At 34.8% G+C, this 20407-nt stretch overlaps 1 protein-coding gene across 4 annotated transcripts in view; it reads left to right on the forward strand.

Moving 5' to 3' along the window:
• Nucleotides 1-16736: 16736 nt before the first annotated feature.
• CSRNP3 (cysteine and serine rich nuclear protein 3) overlaps nucleotides 16737-20407 on the forward strand; it is a 194687-nt gene continuing 191016 nt past the window's right edge. Inside the window, exon 1 of one of the 4 annotated variants that reach the window (XM_017548268.2) lies at nucleotides 16737-16830. The gene's annotated coding sequence lies outside the window, so the exon portion shown is untranslated. The remainder of the gene's footprint in view (nucleotides 16831-20407) is intronic. The other 3 variants (XM_017548283.2, XM_037745764.1, XM_037745762.1) reach the window with 3 other exon arrangements.

The raw sequence follows: 20407 nt of genomic DNA on the forward strand, positions 1-20407 counted from the left end.
ATATATTATCATACAATTTAATATATTTTCAAATAATATCTCTTTGAAAACAACTCAACAAAGAAGGTATTATTTCTTTCTTTCTTTTTTCTTTTTTTTTTTGAGATGGAGTTTCACTCTGTTGCCCAGGCTGGAGTGCAATGGGGTGATCTCGGCTCCCTGCAACCTCCGCCTCCTGGGTTCAAGCCACGGTGTTTCCTCAGCCTCCTGAGTAGCTGGGATTAGAGGCATGTGCCACCACATCCAACTAATTTTGTATTTTTATAGCAATGGGGTTTCTCAAAGTTGGTAAGGCTTGTCTTGAACTACTGACCTCAGATGATCCGCCCACTTCGGCCTCCCAAAGTGCTGGGATTATAGGCATGAGCCACTGTGCCTAGCCGAAGGTGTTATTTCTAATTAAATATACAGAGGAAGCAATTGAGACTTAGAGAAAGTATATAATGGAGTCAGCACTGAAACCAAGGCTCTGGATCTGGAGCTTGTGCTTGTAATGACTGCATCTTACCCAGAAGTTGTAGATAGAGTAATGAGCAAATTAAAAACTTCCCCTGACAGCAGGGAGCTTACAGTCTAGTTAGGGAGCCAGTTATTAACTATATCATCACACTAACATAAAAACACAAATAATAGGTTCTCTTAAGCGGAAGTGCAGGATATTAGAGCAAAACTATTATGGGGAATGTGATATAATCTAGCAGGGTGTCTCAGTTCATTCGGGTTGCTATAACAAAATATCAGAAACTAGGTGGCATATGAGCAACAGTAATTTATTTCTCACCATTCTGGAGACTGGGAAGTCCAAAATCAAAGAGTCAGCAGATTTTCACAAGGGCTTTCTTTCTTGTAAATGGTGCCTTCTTCCTGTGTCCTTTCACAGTGGAAGGAAGGTGAAATTGTTTGGATCTGTGTCCTCATCCAAATCTCATATTCAATTGTAATCCCCAATGTTGGACGTAGGGCTGGGAGGGAGGTAATTGGATCATGGAGGTGAAACCTTCATGAATGGGTTAGCACCATCCCTTTGGTGCTATTCTCATGAGATCTGGTTGTTTAAAAGTGTGTGGCACCTCCTCCCTCTCTCTGTCTTCCTCTTGCTCCTGCCATGTAAGATGCTTCACACTCTCTTCACCTTCCACCATGATTACAAGTTTCCTGAGGCCTCCCCAGAAGCTGAGCAGATACTGCCATGCTTCCTATACAGCCTACAGAATTGTGAGCCAATTAAACCTCTTTTCTTTATAAATTGCCCAGTTTCAGATTGTTCTTTGTACCAATGTGAGAATGAATTAAGACAGAAGACATGGACCAGGTATCTCAGATTTCTTTTATAACGGCACTAATCCTATCTATAAGGCCTCAGCCTCATGACTTAATCTCCTCCAAAAGGCCCCACTTCCTAATACCATTAATTTAGGGGTTAAAATTTCCACGTATGAATTTGGAGGAAACACATTTGGAGTATAGAGCAAAGCAGGAAAAAAACTTCTCCGAAAAAGTTAGATTTGACCTGCATTCTGAAGCACAATTGAGCATTAAATTGCCGAATGCAATGGAGGAGTTGGGGAGGAGCAAATAAAGCATTTGAAGTTAGAGGGACAGGTTCAGAGGCAAGAGAGAGCATCTAGAATAGAAGGCAGTCAAATGTGGTTGAGAAACCTCTAGCAAGGAGGTGGCTAGCATGAAAATGATGAAGCATTAGAGGCCAGATCGTGCTGGAATTCACAGGTAATGACAGGAATATTTCAGCGTGGTGGCTCATGCCATAATCCCAACACTTTGGAAGGCCAAAGTGGGTGGTAACTTGAGGTCAGGAGTTTGAGATCAGCCTGGCCAAATGGTGAAGGCCCATCTCTACTAAAAATACAAAATTAGCCTGATGTGGTGGTGCATGCCTTTAATCCCACCTACTCAGGTGGCTTAAGCATGAAAATCCCTTGAATCTGGGAGGTGAAGGCTGCAGTGAGCTGAGATGGTGTCATTGCACTGCAGCCTGGGTGACAGAGCGAGACTCTGTCTCAATAATAATTAATAATTAATAATAGTAATAAATGAATGTTTGTCCTTTTCCTAAGAGCTTTGAGAATTTACTCCGTGATTTTGAGCTTCTAAAAGTTCTATCTACCTCAAAACCCTTGGCAGCTTTGCAAACCTACTGTATAAAAACATAAAAACATACTTGAAATTTCATCAATTTTTGTGAAGACCATTTTGTTATGTCTTGAGTAGTCCAAGATTTCTATTTGAAGTTATTTAAAATTTTCATTTTAATTACTTTTAGCTTATCTTCATTACCTACTTAGTTGGTTGTAGAATTTTTGGTTAATCCCATCCATCTGGAATGTTCAATGTTACCATTAGTAATATTTTTGGCCTATAATTTTTGCAATTATAAAAATAAGCATAATACATATGATAGTATAAATGTAATGATGACTACCCATATTTCTAAAGAAAATGTGTATATGAATCCACTTTCAAAATTTTCTTACGAGGAGAAACTTCATTGTTATCATCATGTACTTATTTTTCTTCTCATTGGAATGTGGGCATAAGTAGAATACATGTTTCACTGTCCTGTTTTTCAGTGGGCTATGGTAAAAAAAATACTTGATAGCCATATATATTCACATTGCATGCATAATGCATGAAACAAACCATTACTGCATACTAACAATATTGCTATAGTGGAGGTGATACTAAGGACAGTAGGAGCAGAGGGAAAGCAGACCCTCATACTCAGTGTTTCTGAAAGAAATGGGAAAGGCTTCCGTGTCTTATCTGAATTTCTACAGCTAAGTGGAATTTTGCCAAGCTTCTTCAGTGTAAAGGACTAGAAGAAAGAAAATGTATGAACACATGGAAGTGAGAGAGCATCACATAATTACAAAGTAATAATGAGTTCAGAATTTCAGAAAACAAAGTTGAGACAGGTGATAAAGCAGGGCAGGCATGCAGCTTTTCAGACACCCAGAGGGAAGAGCCTAGTTTGCCAATTTTTTAAAAGAAATCCAGTTTCACAGAGGTAGGTAAGATGACCCATCATAACCAACAGAGGAACCAGTCCGGGTTAAATCATGAGACTATTTCTCAAAAATGGAATGTTATTTGAATTTCATGTGAGAAATTACACAAAAATATTGTGATTGATATTGTTTAAGGGGAACACACATTGTTGAGACCACTAAAAATTCTATTTTTATGGAAATTAGTAGTCAGGAAAAACACACAAAAAAAGAGATAATCAATATGTATGTACAGAGATTTGGCTCCAGATAAACACCCATATGATAGCATCAGGTCTACTCAGCACATTAGTGAATTTGGCAAGATTAATGATTTTCTTAGCAACCTCCCCAGGAAATGAAGTTTGGCTGATGCAGTGCCATCTTAGGAAAGGCCAGATCTGCATATTATTAACATTTGTGTTGGTGGGTTCCCAAAAATGGGTGTAGTTTGACCCAAAATGAGTGTTAGAATAAAAACCCCACTTGCTATAAGAGTGTGAAACCATCTGAGGGAAGCCAAAAATTAGACATTTCTTTAAGCACAAATGGCTGGTGTCAAAACTAGTTGCAACAGTGCTATGTTCAGCAGCTGCGCCTGCACGGTAACTAAGGAGCTATCTGGCTATGAATGTTTGTTTCACACATCAGAATTTAAAAGGGAGGGTAGAACACACTGGGCAACACCTCATGAAAATAAGGCTAGGTTTTCTTTCTCTCTCCATAACTTGTGTCTGAAGCCTTAAAACAGGAGCAAACCATGATATAATAATGTTTTTATCTTTGGAAAAATACATATTTTTCTACTCTACCAATGGCATTTTAAAAAGAAACATGCCTATTTCGTCATTGACCATTCCTACTTCATAGCTATCTTAGATTTCCTTTTTAAGCCGTCTCTCCTAGAGACCAAGATTGGCCCGAGACCAATTTGTTTACTCTATGCCAGAAAGTTATTTCTCATTTCTCGGGCCCAATTATCTAGAAACCTTATAAAATGTCTACCCTGGAAAGCTCAAGAAATAAAGATTTTAAAAATAAGGTTTCTCTGAGGAACTCTCCGAATTTTCAATCCAAGATTCTTTTCTGGTTGAAGGAGGGTGCACAGATAGGAATCATAATAAAGAAAATGAGGAGCATTGTCTGCTTTGCAATCCTAAGTGTATTTATTTTGTCAGTTTCTCTTGGTGTGAGCCCCGTGTGTTAAAACGGAAAGATCTAGAGGTGAGGAGCTCCTACAGCCTCCTTACTCAACAAGACCACAGTTATTTGGGTAACTTTAAAGAAAGGTCTAGAAGTTAGAGGCAGATGAAGGTCTCCTTTTGCAGCTGCTTGAGCCACATGAGTATGTCAAAAGCAGAGGACCAACAGGTGAGTCTGAGATGTATGTAAGGTGAAGGTCCAGGAGACTGGCAACCACTGAAGACTTAGCTTATTTATACTATCAGTGATCAGATGAGACATAGAATTGCTAACCTTCCTTTATGATTCCTATTTTCTTCCCTCATTATTGAGTGTTGTCTCTCTGTAGGTATTTTCAAGTCACCTTGGCTTAAGTTAGATTTTGTGGAAATATTGAATAAGATTGATTTATTCTTTAACAGTTTGGAAATATCTCATATAGACAAACTTGCCATCCATGTTCAAAGAAGAACCCAAGGCTTTTTCAAGACAGGTAAAGACAACGATGCTTTTGGGGCAAAATTCAGCTAAAATTAAATCACAGAGAAGACCCTAACAAAATATGAGAGGAAAAATTTACCTTGGCAATATTTTTATTTTCCTAGGTATGCTCACTCATGCAATTGTGTGCTTGGGCCTGTAGATAAATGCCTCACAACTGTGAAGGTCTGAAGGTGGAAACGTAAGAGAGAACTATTGAACATATCTTTCTGGAATCAAAACTGTGTTACCAAAGAGAAAAAAAAAAGTAAGTGCTTTATTACATCCATATTACATATTTTTATATATTAAAATACGTAATTTTTTTCCAACATACTAAAAGGGATATTATCTGTAAGAATTTAATAGAAGAAACAGGTATTTTTTGTTTTATTTTGTTTTGTTTTTGTCTGAGGAAATTGGAGAGCTGTCAAGGCAACCAGGACTTGTGGAACCAGATCCTGGAGAAAAAGGGAGACTCAATTAAGCTGCAATTGAGTTGAACCCAACTTTCTATGCCTATGAAAATAGCATACTTCTTACCAGCAGCTACAGAAGCTAAACTTAAATCATACGTTGAAAAGCTGCAAATAAAATTAAAACATTTCAGAACTTTTAGTAATTGCAGGAGTTGCTACCAGATCTACTCTAAATTTATCAGTGTGTTTCTTATAATAAGTAGATTTTCATACATACAGCAGTATTTTCTTTGGTAAAATACTTGAGTTCAAACCTTGATATTTTCTCATAAAAAATAAAGATATTAATAAAAAATGAAGATAGATAAAGAAATAAAGACATTTTACAGTGTGAGTAAAATACTATAAACATGATAGGTAGATAGGTAGCTACCTTCCTAGTGCAAACTTGGTATGCAATGCAAAAAACTTATTGCTAGTACTAAACATATAGTCTGAAGGATTAGGGCATTCATAAATGAAACAATTTCATTACTATCCTCAGCATAAAATACAAGACAACAGGCTTAAAATCTCATCTTGAAGGGAAAGGGAGATTATCATTTAACATATTAACAGCAATATTTATTATTATATCTTTTACATCTGTTTTGGTTATAAAATTATTTTTCATATTGTCTCTTAGGATCAATCAAACTATTTTTCACATTGTTTCTCAAGATTATTTGCCTTTTGAACCAAACTTTCAGTTCCAGACCCAATGGATTTAGTTTGCAGCAGATGATGCGTCTCCTGAGAATGACTAGAAAGAAACAGGTTTTTTTGGTTTTGTTTTGTTTTGTTTTTTTTAGGTCTAGGAAATTGGATTGCTGTCAAAGCAGCCAGGACATGTGGAACCAGATCCTGGAGAAAAGGGGAGACTCAGTTGAGCTACAATTGAGTTCAGCCAAACTTTCTAGCCACCATTTCTTCCCTTGGGACATCTGTTGAATCTCAGTCCGGGACAAAGATCTGGAAAGCTTGGCAGGAAACAGTACCTAATCTACAAATCGAAGTTGCCAGAAAGAGTTTTAAAAACCATTGTGACTAATATGTACCTTAAAGTAGATAAAAAGATAAAGACTTTCAACATAAAATTGCAACCTATAAAAGAAAAGCAAATACAAATTCTAGAATTAAAAAAAAAAACATACTAAGTTTGAAAACTCAATAAATGAGTTTAGTAACAGACTAGATATAGCTAAACATAGAATTAATAGGGTAGAAGAAAAGGTAGAAGAAAATATCCAAACTAAAGTAAAGGGAACAAATAATGAAATATATAGATAAGCTGATAGTCAATACATGTAACATAGTGAAACTAACACATGTGAAACTGAAGTATCAAAAGTGGAAGACAGAAAATGAGAAGAGAGAATACTCAAAGACTAAAAGCTTTTCAAAACTGATGGAAGAAATCAAAGATTTGAGAAGCACTACAATCCCAAAAAAGATAAAGAGCACAAATTAATAAATAAAAAATAAATCACAGTAAAACTTCTTAAAATGAAAAATAAGAATACTTAAAGAAAGGATACTGAATTTATCATTAGATGGCCTGCACCTATAGAAATATCAAAGTCCTTTAGGCAACAGGAAAATGATTTCATGCAATAACATATAACAATGAAAAAAGGAACAATATAAATTATAAATATGTGTATACACTAAATGGATACATACTGTTTCATAATGAATTCCTATGAGGTTTAAATGTATGCAGAATTAAAATAAAAATGCATGACAACAGCAGCATAAAAAGCTAAGGGAGAGATAAGTAATTCTCACTTTTTTGGGAAAAGAATAAAAGTACTAATTTATACTAACTTTAATAAATGTTAGCTGTCGAGTAATCACCATTTAAGTGGTAAAACAATATGTAAAGGAGAAAATGGCCTAATAAAAATGTTTGGGCTGGGCACAGTGGCTCATATCTGTAATACCAGCAATTTGGGAGGCCAAGGTAGGAGGATGGTTTGAGCCCAGGAGTTCAGGATCAGCCTGGACAACATGACAAAACTCCATCTCCACACACACAAAAATACAAAAATTAGCTGGACGTGGTGGTGCATGCCTGTAGTTCCAGCTACTCAGGATGCTGAGGCAGGAGGATCATTTGAGCCTGGGAGGTAGAGGCTGCAGTGAGCTGAGACTGCAACACTGCACTCCAGGCTGGGTGACAGAGTATGACCCTGCCTCAGAAAAAGAAAAAATAAAAAAACAGATAAATGAAGCAAAAGATATCCTCCACCCCACTCTAATTAAAATCCTAGCATATATTTTGCCTTTTTCAGGAAAATACCCACAGTTTACTAGATTTAATCGTGTATTATAAACTATGTTCAAAATTTCCAGATTTCATATCTCACAGAATTGACAAATATTCAAAAACTTGAAAACATACTCTGTTGTCAAGTCTGTCACAAAACAAATACTCTCAAAGATGGCTGCTGGTGGTCATACAAAAGCACAGAACCTCTTAAATAAGGAATTAGCAAATTCTGACAAAATTGAACATGCATATACTCTTTAGGCTACCACATCTCATTCTTTCAAAAGTGACAAAGAAACAGAAATATAATATTTCTTCCTTTTCCCCTGTGAATTATTAACTCAGAATAAACAAAAAATGAAGAAAGTTTCTTAATTTACTGTGAAATGTACAAGGAATGATAGGATTCGGTTATCATTAATTTTCAGCTTCAAATAAAATTATAGATATGTTACAATTATGAATACCTAATACTGTAAAAAGAAAATCAACCCAGCCTTGTACTAACAGCATGTACACAATCTAGGAATGAAGTCTGAAGGCAACCAAACATCTAGATTTAAGTAACAAAGGAACATGTTAAATAACACCTTGGGAAAGCAATTAGCAAAATTGAGGCCATGGAAAACTCTACAGAATAAAGGATTTGGCTTGATCAACAAATAAATTACAGCAGAATTATTCTCAAAAGAACAGCAGGTTATTCTCGAAAGAAGAGAAAGAAAGCGAGAGTGGGAGGTAGGTCAGGGCAACCTGTAGTTTAAAGGAGACCACTTGTAGTGTGCAATATATGAATGGACTTTCTTTGGATGCTGATTTCAACAAAATTCTAGAAAAAACTACGCCTGGCTAAGAGTTTATTTCTAATCCTTTGCTTTAAATGAATTTACAACTGCAAACCAAACTTTATTAGAAAATAATTAATTAATAATTAATTAGTAATGGTAATGATAAATACCTCATAGCATCTGCTTTGGCAAGATCAGAACTTAAAATCTTGTTGTTTTTGTTCCCCCGAATGAAGATAGGAAGAAAAACTAGTAGGATGAAAAGACTTCAAAGTATGTGTGTAAAAGTGGTATGAGAAGGACAGAAAAATCAGTCTAGGCATTTCATTACTCACCATGAATAGCTTTTTTTCATTTTTTATTTTTCTGAGACATTCTCACTTAGTCGCCCAGGCTGGAGGGCAGTGGCACAATCGTGGCTCACTGCAAACTCTGCCTTCTGGGTTTAAGAGATTCTCCTGGCCCAGCCTCCCGAGTAGCTGGGACTACAGTCAGGTGCCACCATGCCAGGTGAATTTTTGTATTTAGTAGAGATGGGGTTTTACCATGTTGCCCAGGCTGGTCTCGAACTCCTGACCTCAAGTGATCCTCCCACCTTGACCTCCCAAAATGCTGGGATTACAGGTGTGAGCCACTGCTCCTGATCCATGGACTGCTTAAAGGAATCAATTTGGGGTCTATTGTGTACCAGAGCCACACCATGGACCATCTGGTGCTTTCCCTCACTTCAGGAAAGAAAAAAGCTAAAAACCATTCTCTGTAATTTAATGAAACATAGAAATACCTATAAACTAATCAAGAATGCTTTCAAAAATTATATTAGGATTCTTAGTTTTTAAGGCCATTTTGGTGGTTGTGAAGGAGAAAATTCACCTGAATAATTTTTACTTGCCAAGTCTGTCAGGACACCTGCTGTCATTTCAAATATTTGAATTTTATAGAAATCTTTGGCCAAACCTTACATTGTATAACCATGGAAAGATTTTCCTTGTTCTTTTCACTGCTTTACAAATAAAACTCTTCTGTTTGCAATGTGCAGCTGCATATACCGTTTATTTTCTCCTTGTATGACTAAAACAGAACAAATAAGCTTAAATATTTCATTTATACAACAGCATTCTTAATTTTGTTGTTACTTGTTTTATTTCCAAATATTCATATTTAAATAATTTTTTTAAAATAAATTCTTAGACTTATGTATTTGACCTCACTTCTGTCTTTAATATAAATAGTTTTAAATGGCAACAATTTCTTGCTATTATCATCTTAAATTTGTTATATTATTACCTATTTATCAAAGGCAAGAGTGCCTACCCATAATACTGTCTAGGAGAAATGACTCCCTGGGGTTTATGGCTCAGATCAACTTGGAGATAATGAAATGACGAAGCATCTTTCATTTCTATCATTCACTCTGGGATGACTACAGAGGAACAGGATGTGTAGTCCTGTAGTACCCATCATAAAGATTTACACAAATTGTTCCTTTCTTCCAGAGTGCTGTTACTTTCCTCAGTGTTACATACTGTCATTAAATTCTCCACCCTCACTATTACAGCTTCCATTACCACCCACATGGCACTACGGCTTTATCCATGGGTGGCAGATGTTATCACCATATGTCATCCGATCAATTTTCCATTCAAGGGTAATGTAATGTTTGGGGGAAAGCCAACTCACACTTTAGTAAAGGCTGTCTCTGTAGTCTTCACCAGCCGTAAATGCAAGCATCCTTTTAACTTACTGGCTCTGATGCCTAACCAAAAAATCAGCAGGGATCTTAGAGGCTCAGTGCACGTTTCCATGTTAGTTGGGCTCTCTCTCACTGTCACCTGCCAAATTGTTTCCTATTAAGGAGTTAGGCATTATTTTGTTTTCTTCTACTTTTATTTCTCTACGAATATTCTGGACAGAGCATCATTAGGTGTATGATGAATACCAAAGGGTGTATGAGGTTGTTACTGATTGTTTATTTCTAAGATCTATATCTCATCTCCTTACTCTAGAAGTTGGCATTACTCACAGAGTTTGAAATTCTTACTCAATATAATTCTAAGGGAAGCCAAAGTAAAGACAATATCAATTTATCTATACAGTTCTGATTTGCGCATATGTTCTCTTTGTCTCTCTTTCTATCTCAATCCTTCTTGCTATCTTCTTTTTTCTCCATTTTCTCCCAGCTCCATTCTGAGCCTTGCTGTGGATTTGTATTTTTCCACATTTATTGAACATTTATTATTTGCCAGTCACTACCTTATGCTCTGCATATTTAAGTATTAAATAAAATATAATTCATGTATGATTTCCAAATCTTGAAGATAAACCTTCAATTATTTTGGAACCAGTCTAGTCTAATCACTGCATTTCTCATCCATGTTTGGCAATTAAAATGTGGAATGTTTGAGAGGTGAGGAAGTAGAAACAATTATGTATTTTTATTCTTTATGAGATTGCCTACATCTCAAGTGCTCAAACTGCCTGCAATTTAGTGAAGAAACTTCTGTTTACATTAGTAAAATGTAAATTTACATTTATATTTTGAAAACTTTGGTTGTGTCATTTTTCCATTTTTGTCTTACCAGTTTTAAAACGAAATTTCACGGTCAGACTCGTTCAAAGCCCCTTAATTCTAATGATCACTTGATTTGTCTTTCTTTAGAGGTTTTCCTGTCAGTATGTATCTTTCTTGACATGTGATAACTAATAATTACTGTGGCACTTCAGGTGTAGAAAATCTACATGTTTATATAAAATCAGTCCACTCTTCTAAAATTTGCATTAATACCATTCCAGAGGACAAGTTGACTGGTGGGGGTGGATTTTTGGAAGATTTCAAATAATATATTTATGAAGTAGTCTAAAGTCAACCCTTTTCTGAGTTACAAGTAATATTAGAACATCATCACAATTTGAAGTTTAAAGTACTTATTCTTAATGCATAATTTTATGTCTAGTGAAAACCACCTACCATGTTATCGTTCAGTCATGTTAACTTGTAGAGCAATCCATAGTTTATTCTTGTTTAATTATACATGTGAGTAGGATCAGAAAACTTAGATATTCTACTGTTCCCTGGGAGAACACTGGTGCCTGTAATGCCAGCTACTCTGGAAGCTGAGGCAGGATTGATGGAACCCCAGGCCGGAGTAGGAGTCCAGCCTGGGCAGCAGGCTGAGACCTTCTCTCTTAAAAAAACATGCAAAAGAAGAGAACATTTTGTTAACATTGCTTAGTTTTTGTAAAATTAGCAGACTTATTTGCGGCAGGTTTTAGATTTCAGTTGTTATGATAGTCCACAATCTTCCTCTTTGTTAGGCATTTGTTGGCATGCATCTCCAGGTCAGGAAGTATGACTGCTGTTTAATTTGGTTCTCCACACATTGACCGATTCAGCACTCTATTCTATAGCACATATGTATATCTTATACTGTATAGATAATACATGTTAAAGCTACGTTATTATTTAAAATATAATTTTCATCCTTTAGAATGGGAGCTCCATAAAGTCAGAGACTTGGTCTTGTTTACTGCAGTACTGTAGTACCAAGAACAATATCTTTACATAAAAATGCTCAATAAACATCTTTGAATTCATACTTTAGAAGTGCATTGTTATTTTTGTAGGCAACTAATAAGTAAATTCTTACTAATTGGCATCAGTGCAAGTGATTTTATGAAATATCTTTGAGCATCTCTTACTGTCTGATTATCATGGTCTTCTTACAAGGACACAGACCACACTGGAGGTTTATTAGTCTCTCCACACCTCTGGGAATTTATAGCAGCATGCAAAATATTTTGGCCAGTTGTGCCAAATTTTATCTTTGAGTTCCTACAAGCATTTAGGTGGTTGCCACCAAGATGTATTGATCTACTTATTCCCCTGTATTGATTTGGTCAAGAGCAGTCTCAGTGCTCTTTATCATGTTTGGGTTTGATATCTCTGAATCTCAATTTCAAAAGCCAATTTAAGAGTTAGTTAATGACTTCCTCAATAAAGACTGAAATAAAAATAACTTTTCTCTGTTTGTTTAGGTCCCTTGATATGTTATGAGACTAGAGACATTAAATAGTTCCACTGATGCTTCAGCTTATTTTTAACATATTTGAAGGTCTTAGCTTTTATTACTTTGGTCTCTTGCAAGGGTCTTCTTGATTCTGACCTACATAATTTTTGATGCATCTGTACTACCACTCCTTAAGATCTTTTTAATTCCACTCAATTGGCAAATTTCTGACTTTCAAAAATATAGGTTTTATTAAGATAGTCTCTTTGGACAGTTAGGTATCAAAATTTTTTATTTAATCATTTGGTCGGTGCCAAGCCTCATCTATTTCCTTAGCAGTCATTATATTATCCCCAAACATGATCTCTACAGCTCAATGGAAGAAACTTCACCCAGCTTATACAGAAAATATTGAAATCCCTTTCTATTACAATCTGCTCTAATTTTAGACTTCCTTAAAAGTTGGCCATTATTTTACTCTTTAGGCTGATTTCCATTTTCAGCTTTTTAATAACATGTTATTATCTAATCAATGGTATTTTAACTTTTAGAAATTTTGTATGATTTCCCTTGTTATGAAAGATTTTTAAAGTCACTCAGACACACTCTCAGACGGTCTGTTACCTTTGCTTCAGGCAAGAAAGACAACATGCAGCTGAGGTCCCATGGCCATCAAGGGCCCAACTGTCACTGCTCCTTCGGAAAACATCTTCCTCTATCAATATCAGCCTGTGATACTCCCATCATATCATGCCTGTCAGATGAATGGTGGAAGGTAGAGATCTGCAGGAGCAAGCCAGGCTCACTTTCTACCTCTGCTCCTATTCTATTTCTCGGAATTGAAAAGATGGTCTTGTGATCACTGTCTTTGTTAGAAGACCCTTGTTCTGGGTGTATAGAAAGCACTGTACTCGCCTCCCGTTCTTTATCTCCCATTCGTTTTTCCAACCACCACAGTCATCCTGCCCTACCCCAACTGCTGCACTGAAACTGTTCACTGTCAGTTCACCAGCAACTAAATTGCAAATTTCATGAGTGACAACAATGCTTCTAAAACTTAAATGTGTGTGAGGATCTTGTTGCAATGAAGACTGTGATTCAGTTTACTGGAGTGATATCTGGGATTCTGCATTAGAACCAGCTCCTATGGAACGTCTAAGCTGGTATTAGTGGACTAAACTTTGAATAGCAAGGCATTAGACCTCATCATAGCCTTTGACAGTTCATCTTTTTGAAACTCTCTACTCCTTTGGGTTTTGCTGCACCATTCCCCCCTGGATCCCCTCCTCACTAACTGTTCCTCCTAACCAACCATTTTTTCTTCATTTTACATTTTTCTTGTTCTTTAAAAGTGAGTAAATTCCCTGAGGTTCATTCTCAACTTACTTCTCTTCTACCTAGAGTGATGATTCTCAAACTTTAGTGTACAAAGGAAGCCAGCTGGAAAATGTTATCAAAATGGAGCTCCCTAAACTTCAAATTACAAAAATTCTGATTTAGTAGGTATGAGGTGGAGACTCTTAGTTTGCATTTTTAATTCTGCTAAAGATGTTACTCTTTTTAAAATACAAATGTATATAAATATTGTGTTTAATAGAGACAATATGAGGTTATGTATACCGTACACAATGCATGCCATAAACTCATATTTTCTTAATTAAACACAATATTTATATACATTTAATTAGTAAAAAGTTTGCAATAGTGAAGCAAATTAACATATCCATCATTTCATATAGCTATACCTTTTTTTTGTTTTCATGGCAAGAGTAGCTAAAATCTGCTTATTTTGCATGAATCCCATAGTATAATTTTATTACCTATAGTCTTCATGTTGTACATTAGATCTCTAGACTTGTTCATCATATATATATATATATATATATATTTGCTATATACACACACATATATATATGCTTCTTTGTATCCTTTGACCTACATATCCCCATGCCTCCAGTCCATCCCTGCCTCTGGTAATCATTGTTTTGTTCTCTATCTCTGTATATGTGATTTTTTAAGAAAAGATTCTGCATGTAAGTGAAACTATGAAATATTTCTGTGTCTGGATTATATCACATAGCATAATGTTCTCCAGGCTCATTCACATGGTGGCAAAAAACAAGATCTCTTTTTTAGGACTGGATAATATTCCATTGAATATATGTACCACATTTTTATACACTTATCCATTAATGAATGCTTAAGTTGTTTCCATATGTTGGCTATGGTGAATAATGTTACAATGAACATGGTAATACAGACATCTTTACAAAGTTGTAATTCCACTTCCTTCTGAGTAGATGCCCAAAAGAGAGATTGCTAGATCATATGGTAGTTCTATTTTAAATTTTCCTGCCATCCTCCATACTGTTTTTCATAATGCTGTAGCAGTTTATATTCCCACTGACAGTGTACAAGAGTACTCTTTTCTCTACACCCTCTCCAACATTTATCTGTAGACATTTTGGTAACAGCCATCCTAATAGGTATGAGGTGGCATTTCTTAGTAATTTTGGTTTACATTGTCCTGAGAATTGGTGATGCTGAGCATATTTTCATAAACCTGTTGTCCATTTTTATGACTTTTTTGGAGAAATGTCTATTTGAGTCTTTTTCCCATTTTTCATTGGGTTTGTTTTTCCAGTGTTGAATAGTATGAGTTCTTTATAAAATGTTTATATTAAACCCTTAGGGTGCTCATTTATTTTAATTACTTTAACCAAACCCTTGACTGGAGGTTCCAAATCGAACCTACACCCCAGCCTTATTTATGAGTTTAACCAACTATTTAATATTTTAATCTGTATATCCAAAAAGTTCAAAATGTCCAAACTAAATTTGTTATTTTGCTCTGAAATCTCTTTTCTAAATCACCATCTGAGGTAACGGCATTATCGTCTAAACAGAATAAATCTGGGGAGAATTTGTGCCCAGCAAACACTTGCCTACAAATCTCTGTCTACCGTCACGTTTGACATAGAAATCACTTGGGAGAGTTTGCTAAAAATGCTGAGTCAGAAACTCCTCAAATGTTTATTCATTAATTCTGGAGGAGGCCCATGAACCTGCAGTTATAATAAGTCATGCCCCAGTGATTCTGATCAAGATGGCCCCAAACAATCACTTCTGAAAATGCTGTCTGTCCTAGAAATTCCTCCAGTTATTCCTAGCCATAGGACCACAAAGGCTTTGAAAGCATTTTTTACCAATAGAGGACTTGGGGGTGGGAATAAGAGATAATTTAACCTTCCCCAAAATCTTTAGCAGGGCCTCCCAAAGCTACTCCAAATAACGGTGAAAACTAAGCAAAATCAATGCACTTCTATCTAAAGTTAGCTCAGGTTAAGTCACCAGCCATTCCCCTCCTAACAATATTGACATCCCTAAGCCCTTCCTGTACAGTTATTCCTGGACTAATGATTTACCATGATGCCAGTAACTCTTGAAGAATATTTGCTTGCCCTTCACTCTTGTTTTACTCCTTTTTGCCTTATTCCCATGAGGACATATTACTGCTTTAAGAAATTGAAGAGCAAGGCTTATAAATATCTCAAGTAGACAGTGCATACCTCTGTAGCAGACATATCTACTGTTTAATTTATATTTCCCTAAGGAAAATTTTCAGACCACCTTCACTAGAGGAAGCTCAATTGAGAGAATTTGTTTTCATAAAGATTCCTGGTTTGTATTACAGGAATTGCTTTATTGCCTTAAAAAATTCTAATTTGGTATTTTCCTCAATTGTCCTTTTATGCATGCTATGCCTCTTAGTTCCGAAGTGAAATTATTTTTGTTCAAGTTTATTAGGATAAAATTGGAGTTCAACTGGTCACTTTGAGGCATGGCAACCAAGTGACTGATCTCTTTTTAATCTTTAACAAGTTCCATTATTCACAAATTGATAGCATTTAAGGAATCTGAAGTAATGCAAACCACATAGCTTTGAAATGTTTGAATATTCTAATACACAGGATGTAATATTTTTCATACTGATTAGGCTTCAAAATTGGGACTGAATGAAAACATTGTCAAACAGAGGTTGTTGTGCAAATAATATAAAACGTGAATATAAAGGGTGCTGATTCATTTTAGTTTCATCTTTTTCCAAACTGAATAGGCATAATGTCATCTTGATGTTCAGTCTCCCTCCTCTATCTGCATATCAAAATGTGTAATGAGGAGGTACAGTTTTTCCACTGAGAAAAATCAGTGGGAACTGAAAATTAGGCAATCTACCTAGGTTTTACTATGAGCATTTTGCTTTGATTTCAGGTAGGTGAGGCATTGATTAACCCTATTTTTCTAAATCCAAAGCAAGAATTTTTACTTCAGCTGAAGTCACCTGCAGACATTTCCCATAGTTTGGAGCAATTTTTAAAAATATCTTGCATTTCTGCTTTTTTCTCCATATTTCCTTTCTTCGCTCCCTTCCTCTCTCCCAGCTGCAGGGATTTGTCCTCTAAAAGAGTGGGGGTGGGAGGGAACAAGGAATGGAAGCAAAGCAGGAAGCACGAGCTAGAGAATGCCAGGATCTGGCTTTTGTTATTGGTTGGCTGCCGCCTGATGGATAGACGAGGGAGGAGTGAACTCTCTCCAGTGTGTTCTGACGGAGCCGAAGTACAGAAACCATATTTACAGGTAAGAGCAAAAAAAANAAAACAAAACCTTAAAAAAAAGAAAATTCTTTTTTTTTCTTTAGAAGAGAATGCTTCTCAATTTTTATTGAAACAATTTTATAATAGGAAAATTATTCTGAGGACATTTTCTGAAAGTGTGTCCCTTTTATTACTTAAGGAAGCTTTGCAATGAGCTAGCTGTTCTTTCTCCCTGCAAAACCCTTAGCTCATTAAAAACAAAACAAAACAATCACTAGAGGCATGTCTTATCCTAAATAGCTTTCTGTGCAAGTGCCATTGAAGCAAAATTAATAGATAAAATGAATCATCATTTGTGTTTAAAAAAATTTTAAATTCAAGCGTATGTTACTAGGAATCGCAGGAAGGATGAGAAAACCTCCGTAAATTCCACAGGTCCTGAGAAAATGGAGCCTTTTCTGAATATACAATGTACAATTTTATGTGGTGGCTTTTAATATTGACAATACAGTAAAAGGCTTAGGAAAATTTTTTTTGCAGGTCATAGGCTCTTTTAGCACTAATCTAGAATGAGTGATTTGTGTGTGTTTAAGCCCTTTTATTTAACTTACTCCTCTTGATAAATCTCATGTTGTTGAATATTTGCATTATTTTATTCAGTAAACTTTAATCTATGGGCTAAACAACTCTCTGTATTTGTTAACTTACATAGAGCCAATTTTATTTTAAATCTCAGAAATCTAATTTTGAAAGATTAAACACTGCTATAAAAATTAGCTTCATAACATGCATATTTCACTGGGTAGTTTCATTTATCAATCAAACACATCTAGCTAAGAATTCCATCAGGGCATTTATATTGTTGATAATGTCTCCAGGCAATATTTTTTTTAACAACTTTAAAGTTAAGGTGTTACTTTACTAGTTGCTTATATCTCCTAACATGGTCCTTTATTTTCCCTTAGGGAAAATAGAGACAAGTTCTAAGTATGTAGAATAAATAATATACTTATAGTAAAAACATACAAAAAATTGAACTCCCAGTCACTTAATTCTACTGTTATTTTAATTCATATAGATCATTTAATGGTGGTGGAACCTCATTAAAATTGAGCTTTCAAGAATTATTATTGACGGGTACACTGGCAATCAATTAATACTTGTTGATTACAATAATAAAATAAAAATCTTTCAGTGAGGTAAATAATTTGTTGCTACATATTTTAATACTTTTTTGAATGAAAACTAACAACAATAACTATATAATTTCTAAATATTTTTGCTGTTGTTTTTTCTTTTTGTTTTTGTTTTTCAATTTGTTTATTTATTGTACTTTTGTGTGTGTGTGACAGAGATTTTGTCTTTGAATAAACAGACACAAATATAATAGTTCTTGCAAAATTAAGAGGGAGAAAATTGCTGAATATTAGGTTTGAATTATCTAAATGAATAAAGAAGTAACTTAAATTTTCTAAACATGCTAAATATAGTTAATAACATATTTATATGGTTAAGTGTCATAATGACCCAAGTAAATTTCTGGCATGATTTATTTTGAACTATTTCTGGATTTCAAAAATTATTACATAATATTGAAATTTTAGCATATTTCTAATTATTGATAGATCTTTCTGATTATGGTTTTTCAAGCAAAACAATGGTTGAAATTAATCCACCCCTCACCCCAAGATTGGAATTCAAGGTGATATATAAGGCCAGCTATTCGTCTCCTAAAATGTGTTAGAGGAAATAAATCAATGCAACTATATTTTTTAGAAATTATAAATTCTGAGTAAAGCTACCTCCAGGAATGAAGGGGAATTGATGAAAATTAGAGAGCAGAGTTCCACATGGTTTTAAATTATTCTGTTTCCTTGGAAACCAGCTGCTGCAGATGCATTTTGCTTTCTTTGGCTAAAAATATCACCCTTTTAATAATCACTAAGGGAGAGAACTGAATAAAACCAGAGTATATTGTTACTGCATTTTATAATTTCCTTAATGGTTCACATATTTTGGATGAAAAGTAGATAAACCCTTTCTCAATCAGCATTTCCTATCAGCCACTGGCAGACGTCTGCAAGTCTTATAAAAATGAGACAACTGGGGTAGCTTTTATTGCGGAGTCCACAGGAAGAGATAGAGAGAGAGAATGTATGCTGGAGTGGAGACAAGAGGGAAAAAAAGCATAAAAGAAAACAGTTAGGAGGTTTCTGTCCAAGTGAAGGATGAAACAAGGCAAATGAAAACCATGTAAGGCTGTTCAGTGAGAAATGGGAGGGCATCACCATTTCTTCTTCCTTTGGTACAAAGATTTTAAAAATTTTAATGTAGGTTTTTAATGGAATTCACTATATACAACTTTGTTCCATTTTGCACAACACTCTTTCCTTTTTCTGTTTATGTTTGTAGCGGTTTGCAATATACTGAATAATACAATAAATTAAGAAGTATTTTTTTTACTGTTATCAATCACTTTAATCATCAAAAGAAAAGCTTGATATATATCCAGACTATGGATAGTGAGGAGCATTCAATACACATTTTGACATTAGAATAAGAATTTTTTAAACTTAATGTCAAAACCATTTTTCACTAATGCAGTTATTTTCTTACCTTTGTAATCTATTTAATATATATATAAATTACACTTTCCAATAACCTAAAAGCTATTTGTGTTAATGTAAAGGTCATTAATTTAAAATGTAATGTAAATAACTGTAAATGCACATATATCCTTTTTGCTTTATTTGAAATATTTTTGCTTTCTTTGAAAATAAACATTACTTTTATGTAGCTTTTCTCTACACAAAAATATCACAATTATCATCATAATCTACCCGAGGCAATTCCTTAATTTAAAACATTTTTATTATAAAATTATATGCTTCAAAGGCAGTACTGTCATTCCACACACCGTTTTTGCAAATCTCTCAGCTATTTGTTGAGAGGAAAAATAATCATAAAGCTGTTACAGCTTTCCTATTATTTTTATTATGATTCAGATGATATTCCTAACTCTGTTTTCTCTTTACAACTCATTTAAATATTTGCAACATGTCATACTTTATTTTCACAATATTAGCCTTAGTCTGTTAGATTGAGTGTTAGCAATGTAACAAGTAAAAGCCCCACATGCTTAAACTATGTGTTAAAATGTTTAATATGTAGCCAATATATTATTTAAAGTTAAATTAATTTGGCATGTCAGTATGTTGTTTTTCAAAAAGAGGTAGGATGGTGGGAAGAAGTTTCTTTTTATCAATTAACATGAGCAAAGCACTTCAGTGACAGCACTTTCAACATAAATACTGATGACATTGAAGAGCATGTTAACAACAAATCAGATAGACTAGTAAATGGATTATGTAACCTGTGCAGATAACCCTTATTTAAGGAACAACCAAAATTGTCAAAAGCATGTCAAGATTCTGAAGAGAACGTGTTTCGTAGGCTTACTCTCAACTACAGATAATTTAAAAATACAGTTTGTTAGTCATTTTCTACTTACTGCTTCATGCTTCTTTCTCTGCGAAAAGTAGCTTGCCAGAATTGTAGGTGGGTTTTTATGCCCTCTTAAAGCCTCACAAAATACTAAAGAAAATGAAATACTTAATAAC

This window comes from Cebus imitator, unplaced genomic scaffold, assembly GCF_001604975.1.
Source record: "Cebus imitator isolate Cc_AM_T3 unplaced genomic scaffold, Cebus_imitator-1.0 Scaffold10, whole genome shotgun sequence".
Lineage (NCBI taxonomy): Eukaryota > Metazoa > Chordata > Mammalia > Primates > Cebidae > Cebus > Cebus imitator.